The sequence below is a fragment of the Carettochelys insculpta genome, chromosome 5 (genome assembly GCF_033958435.1).
Source record: "Carettochelys insculpta isolate YL-2023 chromosome 5, ASM3395843v1, whole genome shotgun sequence".
NCBI lineage: Eukaryota > Metazoa > Chordata > Testudines > Carettochelyidae > Carettochelys > Carettochelys insculpta.
The window spans coordinates 98,053,271-98,068,220 of NC_134141.1; the positions used below are offsets into that span (position 1 = coordinate 98,053,271).

Below are 14,950 nucleotides of genomic sequence, written 5' to 3' on the forward strand. Positions count from 1 at the left end.
GTCCACTGGGTGACAATGACTTGGTGTTTGGACCCAATTCATTTTAGTTAATCAAACAAGTTAAAAATAAATGCTGCCTAGCTTCACAATACCACAGACAATATTTTTATTAAAAAAACACAATGTCCAGGTTATCTGGGTCTTTAGAAACCTACTAGAAGAAATTTGAGTAGTTTCAATACCCAAGCGTCCGAAGGAGAATACATTCATATCAGCCTCACTTTTGCTGTACAGAAAATGAAAGGAAATAGGAGCCTTGTTACAAGTTTAAACTGTGTTCTAATGCAGTTCATTAGGCTGTAATACTAAACTTCAGCACATGGTCTAGGAACACAGGTGCTCTAATGCTCCCTATAAAGGGTAAAAGTAAAGTATTAAAGATGACTATGAATTCTCCATCAGAAAACACAGATTTATCGAAACGAACTGTGGGCAAGGACTGGTTTTAATGAATTTCTCAATTTGAAAAAAAAGGGGATATTTTTCAAAATTGGCAAGATGCCCCATTTCAATATTTTTAAAATTAAAAACCCTCCTTTCCCAGTTCAAAATGACTTTGTTTCAAAATACAAGCTAAGTATAGTAAAAATATTCAAGATCAAAACCAAAACATTGATCCAAACTAAATTTGAACACCAGTTAGATCAGGAAACAGATGTAGGGTTAGATCCTGGCTCCAGTGAAGTCAAAAGGAGTTTTGCCATTTACTTCAATATGACCAGGATTTGATTTATATTGTACATAGGAAGAAGCAGCACTGACATAGGATTAGCTAACTCCCCTCGTTTTCTCCCCACCCACACACTTTTTATCAATTTTACTTGCCTTGTTTCTTTTCTTATCTCAAATTCAATATCTTATTATTCACTTCAAGGTCTTGGCACAATTTCACTACTACATTTCTGATCTGATCTCATTTCCTTTTGCTCCCTAATGTCATTCCAGCACTCCTCCTAATCCTCTCTCTTTCCTGCTCTGTGCAGTCTCCTTTTCTCATTCAACTTTGTTACTTCAGTGACTGGGGAGGTATAGACAGTCAGGCCTAATATTCAAAGCCAATGGTCAAAAACAAAGAGGGCGTCAGTTTCCCTACCAGGGGTCACAACCAGAGACAAAGTCAGGGTTAAAGTGGAGGAGTACAGACCCGAAGTAGGATAGGACTGTAGTCACTGGAAGCAGATGGAAGTCTTGTTTGGACAGAAGACAGGAACACAGGAATCAGGAGTTAGGTGAACAGGAACAGTCCACAGTAGCAGCCAGCCAGGAATTCCTTTACTGTCTCAGGCAGCTTCCTGGTTTATATAGCACTCCGGAGGCAGTCAGGGAGGTGGATATTTCCCTTAGTCAGGAACTCTGGGAGTGGGGCCCTCTGCAAGCTGAGCCCTCCCAGTTTACTTAGGTGAGCTGTTTGGTAACAGCTGTGCCTTGAACACTGCTTAGGACTCCATGGACCTGGCCAGTGAAGCTAGTTATCCCTCAGAATTACCCATTTTGCTTCTGTTCTAGTTACTGCCTGACATGTGCCCACCCTCTCTTCCTTCCTTGTTTTTTAAATGAATTTTTCCTGCATTTTCCTCTCCACATACTCTCTTTGCTCAGCAGTCATCCCATGCTGAGTCTTGTTTGTGCTCAATTGTGAATTCTTCTATAGTATTTGGGGCTCGATGTGGTGGTGTCATTTGGTGTGCATGTCCTCTGAGCACATGATCTTCTGTGAGGTATTACTGAAAAATGCTCAGGCTTTCCCAGAATAGAATGGTAGCACAGATTTTCTGAGAACAGAATGGTAGCACAAAATCAGGCATGTGGCTGTGTTGTGGAAGGAAAAAGAAACCACCACGTGTCACCCAGAGATGCCTTTGGTTATTGGTTTAAATAACACAAGGAAAAAAATATCTCTAACCTGAAGTTTGTCGTTACCAGGCCCTGCAACCCCAAGTCTGCTGACACAGGCCAGCCAAGGTGCAAAAAAGAGGTTGTACCTTGCATCGAACAAAGGCTGCACATTGGCTTCCTGTTCATCTTCCTCCAGCTTGTGGAAAATGTTGTCAATTGTACAAATTCACACTTATTTGTACATGATTTTGAACCTCAAACACAAAACCTATATGCATATCTGTTTTTGTGTACATGCCAGGGTACAAAGGTGCTTAAGATCTGACACTTTGTAAAAAGGAACTGAAAACTAAAAGGGCTCTCTCTCTCTCCCTCTCTCACACACACATACAGAACAGCTAGAAAAATTCAAGATCTATCTCACCATGATTTTGGGAAATAGAAGGTGGCAGGGGAATTTAGATAATGATTAAAATGTTGCGCAGCATATACAAGTTAAATCAGGAAACTTATGCACTAAAAATGCTGTTATAAAGATCTGTACCTCACATACAGCATCCAATGCTATTACAAGGATATTTGAATACCTGAGAACTTAACAATATATTTTATAAGATGAACTCTTTTATAATTAAATGACACTAAGATGGGTGTCCCATTTTATAAGGCAATACTCAAGCTCCTGAGTGCCTTATACATTAGTTTATGTTGATGGGGAACTGAATTATTGCCTTGTAAAAGTTTGCCACTTCCATTAGTGCTTTTATGGTTCATTGAAAATAGGAAACAAATCAGAGAAATTACTGAAGACTGTTATTTAGAAATGGCAATAGCGGACAGTTCACTGGGAATGTTTTGTGGGCTTCACTGCTACAATTTATGTGAAAAAGAAGCGAAGTAAAATAGCCAATTTGCACTTACAAAACATCTTTCATTAGAGGACATGAAGCAACTCTGAAACAGAGGCCCAAAGTTTTTCAAAAAGTAGGTGTTATCCTCACTTTATAGATGTAGAAAATGAGTCACAGTCAGAAGCTGCTTAAGAAAGGTTGGACTGTGAGTCAGTGAAAAGTAGAGCTAAGGATAGAAACAAGGAGGACATCTCAGTGCTTGCATCCTATCAGTAGTCTTTACTCCTTTATGCAGACACAACATAGAAATGTTAATAACCAACTGTTGGCTCAAGAACATGGATGTGGATTCCTCAATTGTGCATGATATATGTGAGAAGCTTAATGCTGCAACTTTTTTCTGGTTTGTTAATGTCATCACTGAATTTTACAGTCTCGGTTTATTGTTTATCAAATCAACATCTTTCTTAGAGAAAAACAGGACTACTTGCAAAAATTCCACATGGAAGTAAATATCTGTTTGTGATACAATGACGTTCTTTGAAATTAGGCTACAGAGTGCTTTACTCTCACAGCATAAGTCTGAGACAGCTATGCTGGGAGTTCACATTACATTTAATTCCAGCTGGCTAAATATCAGTGCCTGTATTTCAGATAAAGTTTTACAAAAAGTTTTCAACTTTTTAAACCTTTCAGTACAGTTTAAATCGGTCTCTCTGTTTCTCTGCACTACAAAAGAACCTTTGTACAATATTGCCTCCAACTAATATTCCTTAAACTTTAACCTTTGAAGAGCAAAAGACCAACTTTCTGGATAGACTCCAAGCCACTGAAAAATGACTTTTATTTATTAAAAATAGACAACTGTCCAATAAAACAAGGCAAAGAAATAAATATCTTACAAGTAGCTCCAGATTCAGTAGCCAGGACTTACTCAAACCCAATAAAATGCTTTGTATAAACCAGCAAATAAAAGCTTCCTTTACTGGATTGTACAAAGTGATTTGTATTGGAACATAGTATTATAATATGGTATTAAGCCTGGAAATGTATTGAATCAAAGCTTTGTAATCTGTTCTTGAATGAATAAGACTATATAGTACCAAAAACCTTTTAAAATATAGTAAGTCATAAAAATGACAATAAAAATGTCACCTACTAAACTGTACAACTATTTGAATAAAGCCATTGAATACAAAAATTGGGAAACTGGCATTTTTATTTACGCAGCTCTTAAAAATTTGCATATTTCACCTTATGCAAGAGGTTTCCAGTTTCCAGAGTGCTTTACAAATATGTAAGAAGCCTCACAAAGAGCCTTGTGAGGTTTTTAAACAGAATTATGCTCTTGTTCATATGTGTAATCAGAGGCACACAGAGAATGAGTGATTTGCTGAAGGCCACACATCAAACTCCAGAAAGCTATTCAACTCACTTATTCAGTGATTTCCAATCCATCTTCTCATACACCTGCCATTGACTTTATTCACTCTCCAGAAACTCACCTCCCACTCCAGTTTGCACTGAGGTCCGTTCCCTTATTCACATCTCACATTCTCCCTTAATTCCTGGCATATCTTTTTCTCCTTCATCACTAAACCAGACTCCAACTTCTGCCCCTTGACCTTTTAGCTGAACAAACAACACCACATATTTTTATTTGCTTAGGCATAGGAACTAATACATTAGAGTATCATTAAAATTTTGTAAGCTGTAATTTGTTATGAAGAAATATAGAAATTTTAAAAAACAAATGTGACAATACAGAAGTTTCATGAAAAGGATTAATTTTAAGTCTTTCACAACATGCTTTGCATTTTACAGCATCTTCTAATCTATTATAGCTGACAGAAAATATTCTCTAGAAGAAAATCCACACCCTAAACTTTCACCAAGTCCTATGCACTTATTACTACTTCCATATTATTTTATCATGTAATGCCTCTATTTGTAAATTGGCTTCTTATTTCACTTCTTACACACTGCATTTAACTATATTAATATTACCCAAAATACAAATATATTTGAGAATTTCTTTGAAGCACCACAAATAGCATTTAAGTATCTAGTCTTGTTTTTAATACTATGTTTCAATGATCCTGTGCATTTTTTATCACACCAAGGGCACGTCTACATGGGCCACATTCCCTCGACAGAACAGGCTTTTGTTGACAAAACTCGCAGAGCATCCACAAGGTAAAAGTGCTCTCTCGAGGGTTTGTTGGCAAAACCCAGCTGTTTAGCTGACAGCATTATACCTCTCCCCATTTGGGTATAGGATCTCTGTTGACACTATTTTGTCAACAAAGTGCCAGTTTAGATGCTCCAGGGCCTCTTCTGTCAACAGAGGGGTCCTCCAAATGGTGTCAGCCTGCTACAGCTGGGAGACACTCTCCCCACTGCCCTGAGCTCAATGATCCCAGCTGCTGGTCATGTTTAAAGGTACAGGAAGCCTCACAGGCTCCGTCCAGAAAGCTGTAGTATGGCTGCAGGCTTCCGGCAGATGTGCTGAACCCCACCCAATCAGCCACTCCCCAGTGTTCTTAAAACATGTCCCTGCCCTCCTGAGACTGACCTGGCCCCTTCCAGGTGAGGTATCCCAGGACTCTGCTCGAGGAGCAAGAAAGTGAGCCCCACTCCTGGTCTAGCCCAGAGATAAAGGACTTGCTGGCCCTCTGGACCGAGAAGCCCTTCATCCTGGACCCCAGTGTCAACAGGAGGAATTCCCCAGCTATGGATGCATTGCCAGTGCCTGGCTGAGTGTGGCCACCTCTCATGCACACTGCAGCAGATGTATGCCAAGATTAAGGAGCTCTGCCAGGGCTACATGTGGGCCAGAGATGCCTGGCAGAGATCAGGTGCAGGGGTGACCACCTGTACCCACTTCAAGCAGCTGAAAGTGATGCTGAGAGGAGATGACAGCACCCCAATCCTGGAGGCCACTGACACTGGGGAGGAGCCCCCCCCACAACCAGGATGCTGGCACAGGAGCTGGGATTGTTGCCTGAGCCACTGGAGGAGATGTTGCCCAACCCCAACTCAAGCCAGGGCACCCTGGTGATTGCCCTTTCCTCTGGCACGGGCATCCCCAGACCTATTCTCAGGACCACCTGGTGAGTCACCCATAGGGCATGTACACATGGGCCAGTGGAGCAGGCTGGGTGTGCCATGGGCCCATGCCTGGAACCTACATAGCTGGGCATACCACCTGAGCCCTGCAGGCATGGCTGTCAGCTTGCTGACATCTCCACAACAGGTTGCACAAGCACCAGTGCCCCAAGGGAAAGGCAGCCAGCTGCTGCCACACCCAGGAGTGGGCCAGCTATGAGGGCAACGGGCACACCCCACCCTCAGCGCCACCCACACTGGCCCTCCTCCTATAGGGCCACTAGCCCATCAGGCTGGTCTTCAGGAAGGCTGCGGTTGGCCTGTCCCCATCACACCACTGTGTTCCTGAATGGCAGGGGTCACCAAACAAGGACCATGGGTGCACACACTGGGACAGTCACACCCCACGGCCCGGGGAGGGCACTGCTCACAGTCGTTTGGGGACTGGGCCCAGGGCCTGCACAGCAGGAAGGATTCACCCACCCCCTTTCCTCCATACAGCTGCACCTTCTGAGGGCCACACCAGCCCCCACACCCAGCCAGGCAGCCCGCCTGAGGAGCAGGACCTAGTGGAAACTGGACCTGCACACCAGAGAAAAAGCACCCCACCACCAGTGCACCATGCCCACACTAGGAGGGTACTTCGCCACCAGGAAGAGGAGAAGGTGCAATGGTCACTCACAGCTCACTCCGTGGTCACTCCATGAGCAGACAGAGTTCACCTGGCACCCTCTATAGGGGGAGGAGGTATGGCAGGAGCAGAGGGAGTGATCCTCCTAGCACTGGCTGGCGAGGGTCCACCATGTCCCGGACCTCGTGGAGGCCTGGCTGGCGCGGTGCGCTGCACCTGTGGCCCTTGATGCCTCTCTCTCCCACTGTGCCAGTGTCTCCACTCCCACTCAAGCTCGTCTAGAGTCTGCTGATCCTGAGCCTGTCCTCCCTGACCCGTGCACCACATGCTGGTGCAGCCCCCATGGTAGGCAGTGGAGAAGGCTGGTATATGGGGCCCCCAGATCCCCCAGCCCCCCCGTTGAGCCCAAACCTGCTGCAGTCCCCCCACCTTTGTACCTTCCCATCCTCCCTGCCTCGTAGGCGCCCCAACGAGGACCCCGGACACAGAGTGGGAGAGGGTCCCACAGCCGGTTTGTCTCACGGCCATCCACCCCCTGCCTTTACTAGGGTCCCCCCTCCCACTTAAGAACCTCCCCAGACAGGAAGCTCCCCACCCCACAGTTAGAGACAGCTTTGTATACAGTTAAAAACATATGGTTATTTTTGCACAACATTATATTTTTCTATGGTTTTGAAAATATTAATATTTCTTTTATATGCACGCCTTGGGTTTTTGTTACTAAACTGTCAGGATTTACCTGACAGCATTCCTCCTTGTGTGGTGCTGTTTGGGAGAAGGGAGGGGTGGCAGTGGGGAAGGCGAAGGGCTGTGGGCCCAGGGCATCCTGCACCCTGGAGGTGACCTGGGAAGGGTTACTGGGGCCTGCCTTATGGATGTGCACCCCATCAGTGTGTGTTTGGTGGCTGGGGGCAGCAGCCAGCTGTTCATAGGGGCCCCCTCCACCAGGCTGGAAGTCCTCCCTTTTCTGCTCCACCAGGTTGTGAAGGGCACAACACATGGTCATGACTTGGGGGATATTGTGCTTCACTACATCCAGCCGATTCAGGAGGCACCTGAACCTCCCCTTCAATCGCCCAAAGGTGAGTTCCACACAGTTGCATGTCCAGGTCAGCCGGGCATTAAATAGGTTGTGGATGCCTGGTGTATGGGTGCATAAGCCGTGGCATGAGTGGGTAGGCCGCAACACTCACAACACACAGGTCCATGTGCTTAGTCCCAATGGCCAGCTCGCAGTGGGGGATGCTGATGCCTGCCTCCATTCTCCAGAACAGGCTGGAGTTCCAGAACACCCTGGCATCATGGCTCCTGCCCCATCACCCAATGCAAACGTCCAGAAACTGTCCTTGGTGGTCCACCAGGATCAAAAAGTGGTAGCCCTTCCTGTAGATGTGTTGTCCAGTGCTGTGCTCTGGGGCTCAGATCGGGATGTGGGTCCCATCCAGCGTTCCAAAGCAGTTGGGGAAGCCAATGAGGTCAAAGCCAGCGAAGAGGGCATACATGTTGCTGATCTGCACAGGCCTTCGCAGCAGGATGGCATTGATGGCTCGCACCTCCTGCGAGTGGAGGAGACCAGACAAGCCCATGAGAGTCTGTGGGGGTTAGAGATGGTGGGTTACAGCGAGCCCTGCATCCCTCAGCCCGTCTCCACTGTCCCTGCTCCCTCTGTCCCCCTTCTCCCTCCCGTAACACCCTGCCTCTCCTTCCCCCTCTGCCTTTGTCCCCACTCCTGCTGTGCACAGCCTGCAGCCAGATAGGTTCCTTACCTGCATCATGACGGCCCTGATGGTGGACCTCCTGATGCCAAATTCGTGAGCCACAAAGCACTAGCTGGTAGGAATGGCCAGCTTCCACAGGGCAATTGCGACCCTCTCCTCTGCAGGGATGGCAGGCTGCATGTTGGTGTCATGCTTGTCGTAGGGCAGGAGTAAGCAAGTTGCAGAGTTCTAGGAACATGTCCCTGTGCACCCTGAAATTCTGTGTCCACTGCTTGTCAGCCCATTGCCCCACGATCTCACCAGTTGGAGCAGGTGGGGTGCTGCCCAAGCCACCTGCTCACCTGCGGGGGTGAACACAGGTGCGGCACTATGCCATGGAGGGCCTGCTCTGCAGGCTGTCAGCGTCTTCTGTGGAATGGCCATCAGGAGCAGGTCCATGGTTCCGGGCATGCCTGAGGGCTGCTCTTCCATAGTCATGGTCAGGAAGTGTTGGGGGTCGGGCTGGGAGGGAGAAGGGTGTTGGGTCAGGGAGCCGGGGGGGGAGGGTCAGGAGTGTGGGAGAGTGTTGGTCAGGGAGGGTGTGGGGTCAAAGGGGATTAGGTGTCAGGAAGGGTGAGGGGTCAGTAAAGGTACAGAGTGGTTTGGAAAGAGCAGTGTCTCTCACAAACAGCAAGGAGCCCTACAACAGCTTAGCTTTCCCTCCAAGAGATAGGCAAGCCTCAGCATGGGCAGTGAGGGTGGGTTGTGGGCAGGGAGGGTGGGGGTGCTTTCAGGGCACATGGTGGCAGCATTCCAGGAAAGGCTTCCCCTCCATACATGCCTGCCTTCTGGGGCTACGGTGGCCAGTTCTGTCGACAGAGTGGCTGGCACATTTGGACCATCTCTGTCGACAGAGCTGCTTTTGTGTATGGACATGCTCCGTGGACAGAGAGGGTGTCGGGTAAACTCCGTTGACGGGCATGTCTCTCGACAGAGGCGCCCGTGTAGACATGGGCCAAGTGATTTCATTTTAAATATATTATTTATTACTATTCTGTAAGAACAGATTTCTAAAATATAAATAGCCCCAAGCAAAAATGTTTTAGCTTACATTTCATTGCAGTGTTTTGCTATACCGCATTGAACTCCCAGAAATACTATACATCATTTTCTAACTGTTGTCCATCTACTCACAACAGTCCTCGCCAAACAAAGGATTTTTCAACATTGTTCTTCTGTTTCATGCTGAATTTTTCTACACTTAGCAGAAAAAAGTTAGTGAGGCAAAATCATACCTTGCTAAATTTACCATCAGGGTTAAATCTGCTATAAAATCCTTGAGTAGCATCACTCTGCTACTTTCTGATGTCAGCAGTAAACCAGTTAAGAAGATATGTCTTAGTATCAAAGAATGTACAATCTCCTAAGAATATATCAGTAGGTCTACTCCTATGCATAAATGTTTGCAGAAGCGGGGCCTTAAAAAGATACGTGGTGCCTGTTCTTTGCACAGAGGAGGACTTGTTTCTATATTTAAATCAAACGCCTATAAGTGATTATTAGTATCTCTCTTCACCTTCCTCCTAGATACATGGCTTTATACCCAATACACAGAATAGAGAAAAAAAAAACCTCCAAATTTATTTGCAAGTATGGAATCAAGCCCTAGAAGAAACCTAAACTTAAACCCACTGAAGCTATGACTTAAAGCGATCACTCTTTCAGGTAAGATGGAGTTTTCTATCCATTTGTGTTCAGAAACACACTGAAAAGCTCACAATACCTTCGCACATTTTAGGTCTCTTACTGAAAATGTTATTTGGTACATATGTGATTCTCCTTGTTCAAACTATTTTGCTTGGCATTTTATCTTCTAAAAATGCAATAAAATAAAATACTCTGACAGTAATGCGGGAAAAATTGCTCGACACAGCACTCAACTTAATGTAGTGATGAGGCAGGATGTATTTGGAACTATGCTGTAAACTGCAAAAATTTCCCATCCCATTTTATTTTACCAGGAATATGAAACTATGGCCCTAACTGTTCTACATTAGTCAATGCTATTGCACTTTGCAATTACTCATTGTGAAACTCTGTACCTCAAAGTAGCACCCCAGAGCTCCCATGTTCACAACTGCCACAATTATGTTCTGTACAAAGTATGACTTCAAAATATCATCTTAAAAATCTTGATCTGTTGAATATTAATATTCTGCTGCATCATATGTATTCTTATTGTTTGTGAAGTTATGAAGTATTGCTATGTGTGATATTGAAATATATAGCAAGGTGGAGAGATGCTCACAGCGACATGTTCGATAAGGGAGATGGCTCATATGCACATATGCAAAGAACACTGTTTGACCCATGGGGCCTGCCTGACCTAGCACAATAAATATCTCTGTAGCAGCTTTAAGAAGTTATAAAATGAGAAACAGTGACATAATCACCTGGCCTCTCTTCCTACCATCTCAATGCCTGAAAGATTGTCTGAAAGACAGAGAGTTTGGAGTCAGAGTTTGGTCTGAGGCTGAAAGGGGTCCAGTCTGTTCATCAAAGAATTGTAAGCTGCTTATACCATCAATTCAGGTGAGAGAGTCAGTTTGATTAAAAACCTTGCTTAATCTATTTAAGTTAAAATGTAGACTACCTAAGAAACAAAAATGAATCTGCAATCAACTTTGATCTCTCTGGCTATGTCTATACTATGATATTCATTCAATTTTATGAAGATCGATTTTATAACGCTGGGTTTTATAAATTTGAATTTGAGTATCCTCACCTCCCCACAAGTCCTCACAAAGTCGACTTATTGCTGCCACACAATCACCAGACATTGACTGTTGCAGCAGTGCATTGTGGGAATCTATCCCACAGTTCCCTCAGCCCCATAGCATTCTGGGTATTTTTCACTGATGCCCTGCAAGTGGTTGTGGGTATGTGATATCATCTTCCCACATTGCATTGTCCTCATTCCCCTCCTGTGGAAAGCAAATGGCCATTTTTCCAGAAGGAAAGAAGGAAAAGTAGGGAATCCCAGGAGAAGGAAAACCAAATAGTCTGGCTTCAGAAGGCAACTGAACCATGTAAACTAGTTGCTAAGCTGCTTTTCTGCCATGGATAGAACACCTTTAGGTATGCCTTTTACATTAACAGCCAAGTAGTGCACCAGGCAGGGGACTGTCCTACTGCCTTGGGATCACCCAGGTGACTGTGCCATCTCAGCTGTTCCCCCAGCCACTCTGCCCCATGTTGAAGCCAGAAACATCCTCCCTTAAAGTATTACAGGAACAGGTTTTGGCTTGAGGAAAGAGTAGTATAGTAAAGCTGAGGAAAGTGCAAACCGTAACAGCTAAAGCAAACTCCCTCAGGAAGGGGAAAGGAGGCAATTTGTGGACCACTCAGTTAGAAAAGATTTTTGGCTTCCCACTTCACTACACAGATGTGTCCAACACAGGGCATGGAGCTCACCAAATTTCCACATGCCAGATTGACTCTGTGCCCTGTGATCACCTAAGTGTCTATGCCATCTCAACTGGCCCTCCAGCCACACCCCCACCACTTGAAAGCACCCCTGCCTGGGCAGAATGGTATGGCTTCTACCTGATAAGCCAACTGGTGCTCCAGGCAGGGGATTGCCATACTGCTCTGGGACCACCCAGAGCAAGAGTCAGGGTGAGGCAGGGCTGGAGCAGAGTAAATGCGGAAGGGGGTGCAGTACAGGCAGCAAGAGGCATGGCCTGAAGTGAAAGGGGGTTTTCCTGGCCCTTCCCCAGGCTAGAGGAGAACATTTGGCTGATGCATTCCATCCCCAGGCTCATAGATTTGGAGTGCTCAACCAGCCCCACAGTCCAAGGGACCCCAGCACACTCATACAGTGATCGTTACAGTGGAAAAAGAAAATACAACTCCCTTCCTGAATTTTATGAAACAAATATCAGAGACCAGATGTCAAAACTGAGGGCAAACTAAAAAATATCGTTGGCATCTCACTATAAACGTCCAACAGCAGTTTTCTGGTGTCTTGACTTGTTCGTTGCCAGTCCTAGGCTATGTCTGTCCCTGTAGATTTCTCCCTCCCTGAGAAGTCCACAAAGCCTGACTAGCAAGAGGCAGATCGAGTAGGAGTAATTTGAGGGATAGAACTTCAGAACAAATCTTTTCTACAAACAGCTACTTTTCTCACTTTTTTGATCCACAATAGCCATAACCCCTTGTTTCTGCTAGGCCATATACTGAATATATAGACATTCAGGGCTCATTCTGACTACATCAGTAAAGGCTGAAAGAAAAAGAAAAAAAATCTTCTAAAAGGTAAAGATTTAAAAGTAGGCATCCTTCTACAAAAACCCTTCAAAACTGGATTATGAAAGGAAACAGCTGAATTGGAATTCATTTGCAAATTCAATACTATACAATTTGGCCTCAATAAGGATCTTTATTGATTAACTCTCTAGAGAGGCAACTTCCCATTGATGCACAGTCACATCTCCCTATCAGTTACAATGAATGGCCACAATCACACAGACTGATCACCCATATTTATAATGGATAATAACTTTTTTTACAGTAATTTTCTTAGATATATACTTGCCTTTGCATTTCCACTCCAGTCCATCTGATGAAGTAGGTTTTACCCATGAAAGCTTATGCCCTACTACATCTGTTAGTCTCTTAAGGTGGTACAGCACTCCTCATTGTTTTTACCCATCCATATCTAATCCCAGCCCAGCTGTTCTCAAATCAAGGCAGCTAGTCTCAAATCCAAGTTAGCTGCCCATTATAATGCCTTACCCTTAAGAAGTGACTTTGGAACAGAAAGCATAATGACAGACCAGTAATATGCTATGGAACAGAAAAAAATACTTGCAATCACGCAGGTAGCCTCAAAGTTCTAGAAGCCTTATGTAGGATATGCATTGTTCATCTTAAGGTTCTAAAGAGGTTAAATCTTAATATTTTTCATATAATTTAAATATCAATATGCAGCTCAATCTTGTGCCAGGGAATCAGTAAGAACAGGGATCAGGACCTCAGGCATTTAACTTTCATTGCAACTTGACAATACCTTTTCTTGTGGCATAAATATTGTGTAATCATGTAATAGAAAACCCATAATGCAAAGAGGGAAGCAGGCAAAGAAAAGTTAGAGTCTAATGGGAATGTATACTCCACATTCGTAATTTCTTAGCACAAAAGCCCTATTCATGTTTTTTGCAGGAAAAAATGAATGGACAACTTTATAATACATTAAGTTTTTCACTTGGAGGATAGTGTAATATTTAGTAACTGTTTATATTCTGGATCCAATGTCCATTAAAGTCCAGGGGAATGTTTGTGTTGACTTTAATGAGTAGACCCCATATTAAAACAACATTCATTTTTTTATCTCATTCAGAATATTTAGTTGATCAGGACTTGAGAAATTGCTATCATTTTAGCAAACCAAAGAACAAAACAAAAAGCCGCAAAGGCTATGCCTACACTAGAGAGTTTTGAGGATAAAACCGGGGTTTTGTCAATAAAACTTGCATTGCATCTAAACACAAAATGCATTTTGTCAACAGAAACTGCCGGAAAAAAACACCCATGTAGATGCTTCCGGGGCCCTTTTGTCAACAGAGCAGGACAAAAGATCAATCTGCTTTTATGTGTACATGTGAGCTGTCGACAGCTGTTTTGTCAGAAGAACTCTTCTGACAGTAACTTCTGTAGGCAGATGCTTCTAGTGTAGACATAGCCAGAGTAAATAATGCCACCTAAACCTCATAAAATGGCCTCTATTCATAAATCTCAAGGTGCTTTACTCAAGAGGTAAGAATATTATGCTTATTTTTCTGATGGGGAAAACCTGTCACAAGAGAAGTTATTTGCACAAGGTCAGCAGTAGAGCTGTGATTCCCAGTCCAGTGCTCTGCCTCTGAAGCCACACAGCCTCTTACAAAAAGACTTTAAAACTACTTTCAAAAGGATAATTACATAATCGATCCACAAACTGCATAAACCAAAATCATTTTACATGACTGAACTCTATTTGACCTGTACAGAGAATACTACTACTGAGTATGATGGAAAATATGTCACAAAGGTAAATATTTTAGGAACATTTAAACCAAAGCACCTAAAATGTAAGTAAGAAAACTTGCAATTCTTGAGGTCAGAAGTGATGATGGTGGAGCTCAGGCTACAGAGATGAAGTTTGCTGCTAAAATGTAAGTTGACAATAGACGTCTAGTAAAACTAATTGGTAGCATGCTTAAAACAAAAGGAAGCACTTTTTCACACAATGCACAGTTAACCTTGCCAAAGGATGTTCTGAAGTCCAAGACTATAACAGGGTTCAGAGAAGAGCTCTATAAATTCATGGAGGATAGGTCCATCAGTAGCTATTGGCCAGGATAGGCAGATATGGTCTCCCTAGCCCTTGTTTATCAGAAGCTGGGAATGGGTGACAGGGGATGGATCACTTGATGATTAACTGTTCTGTTCATTCCCTCTGGGGCATGTGGCATTAGCCACTCTCAGAAGACAGGATTCTGGGCTAGATAGACCTTTGGTCTTATCTAGTATGGCCATTCTTATGTTCTTATGGTGTTAACCAATGTTTTGAGGGAAATCATGCCTCATCAATCTCTTGGAATTGTTTGAGGCTGTCAACAAAACATCCGGAAGAGGGCAATCCAGTGGATATAGTGTACTTGGTCTTTCAGAAAGCCTTCCAAAATTCTCTCATGAAAGGCTCTTCAGCAAAGCAAGCAATTACAGGATAAGAAGGAAAGTCCTTTCATTGATCAGTAACTGGTTACAAGGTATTGGAGGGGTAG

The 14,950-nt window shown here is 44.1% G+C and overlaps 1 protein-coding gene across 1 annotated transcript in view; it reads right to left on the bottom strand.

Annotated features, from left to right (window-relative positions):
• The window catches only part of ITGA1 (integrin subunit alpha 1), a 115,437-nt gene that overhangs the window by 71,653 nt on the left and 28,834 nt on the right, over positions 1-14,950 (bottom strand). The gene's annotated exons all lie outside the window — the stretch shown is intronic.